Below are 1,528 nucleotides of genomic sequence, written 5' to 3' on the forward strand. Positions count from 1 at the left end.
AAGCCCTGGCCGTGTTCCTGTGTGACTGCTCTGGTGATCCTGCTCTGGTAGGGGTTGCACTGGGGGAGCTTTCCAGGGCCCTTCCAACTCCCAATATTCTGTGATTCTGTGATGACCTTGGCATGGGCAGTTCATCTTTCCCTGATCTCACTCTGAAGTTTCCTTTTTCCAAGTGGACTCTGTATGCTAGTGTTGTCTTTCAAGGCTGTTGGGGAAGCTGCCTCTGGTCTGATTGTCAGCACTGCTGCTTTCCTATTATTTTTCAGTTGCCTTGTTGGTTTTTATTTTGGGGAAAAACATAATTCCAAACCCCGCTTTGTGATTTTTCCTCTTCTCTGTAATTAGATGTAGCAGTGATCAAAATATGTTGCATCGCACTGCAAGCTTCTTCAGGCAGATGTTTCATCACCGGAGGAGAGATGACTTCATCCTTTACATTTGGGGGAAAATAAAAGAGAGGAAGAAAGAAAAAGGCGAAGGGGAATGTTTGATTTCCTGTTGTGTGAATACATCTCACTAGGCTTCAGGGGAGGGACGTGCGAGAGAAGAATCAGGGCTGGGAGAGAGCGGGAGGACAGATTTTCTTTTACACTGCTGGCATTCACATCTTAAGAAATGCACCCCTTGGTACTTGTTTTGCTGCAAAAACCAGGGGCTGTGGCTGTGCCTCACCTTTCTGCTTCCCTTCAGCCCACCTTGGAGAAGGTTTTTTGGCACAAGGCAGGCTATTGGCTCTGCATTTTGACTTTTTGGGGTGTGCAGAGCCCCTCAGATGCTGCCTTACCTCTACAGCTCTTTAATATGAGATTTCAGAGCAGCTGGGGAGGCTGCAAAGGTGAAATAAAGTCCACTCCATCCTTCAGCATCTGGAACTCTTTGATGCATGGTGTTTTGTGCTGATGGCAAGAATGGATTAATTCCTCAAATATTATGAGTAGAGGAAGGTGGGACAGAGGAAAAGCTGTGAAAAAACCCTGTTTAAAAAACCCTGAAAACCACCAGATTTGGAGCAGAGACTTGGGTTCGGCTGGGGAGAGGGTGAGCGTGCAGGGAAAAAACGTCTCCGGCGCTGGGAACGCCAAGCACGATTCCTCAAGCACAGCTCAATAAGAGAGCCATCAGAAGTAAAAATGACAGCAATTCTGCAGTCAATATAATGTGGCTGCAGGTTAAATAAATAATGTTCGAATGATAATAATTGCAGAATGATACTATTTCATCTGCCACAAACATGTGGTTAAGCTCTCATTAGCTGAGACTATGAGCTTCGCAGGAAGCACAGGCTCTTTGAAAGCAGATCTCGTTGGATAACACTGCTACAGAAATTCCTGGACCTCTTTTGCAAGCGTTTAATAACGCCTGTAAGTTTGCTCATGGGATTGAGAGGACAATTGGAAAGGCCAGAACCCCAAAGTGAAGCTCGGGTTTTATTCATTTATTTGAGGTCTGGTTTTTTTTTAGGTTCTTAAGGCTTTTGAAAAACGGAGTTAATAAGTAATGGACTATATTATATTGAGTCCATATTAAT

Source organism: Mesitornis unicolor, unplaced genomic scaffold, assembly GCF_000695765.1.
Source record: "Mesitornis unicolor isolate BGI_N332 unplaced genomic scaffold, ASM69576v1 scaffold16856, whole genome shotgun sequence".
Taxonomy (NCBI): domain Eukaryota; kingdom Metazoa; phylum Chordata; class Aves; order Mesitornithiformes; family Mesitornithidae; genus Mesitornis; species Mesitornis unicolor.